Raw genomic sequence first — 207 nt, forward strand, 5'->3', positions numbered from 1 at the left:
ACTGGCAGGAATTGCTCCATCCGGAGGCAAAACGCCACGACCACAAAGAGAGGCGGAGTTTCCCACAATCCCACAGTTGTCTGATTATTATGGGATGCAGACGGACTCCTGTGGGGTCACTCTCTCTTCCATTGGGACGGTGGAGACCCTGAAGGCACCATCAGCTTCTGCTGTCATCACTAAACCAAACCTTAACGTTCATAAAAA

This window comes from Oryzias melastigma, linkage group LG22, assembly GCF_002922805.2.
Source record: "Oryzias melastigma strain HK-1 linkage group LG22, ASM292280v2, whole genome shotgun sequence".
In the NCBI taxonomy this organism is placed as follows: Eukaryota; Metazoa; Chordata; class Actinopteri; order Beloniformes; family Adrianichthyidae; genus Oryzias; species Oryzias melastigma.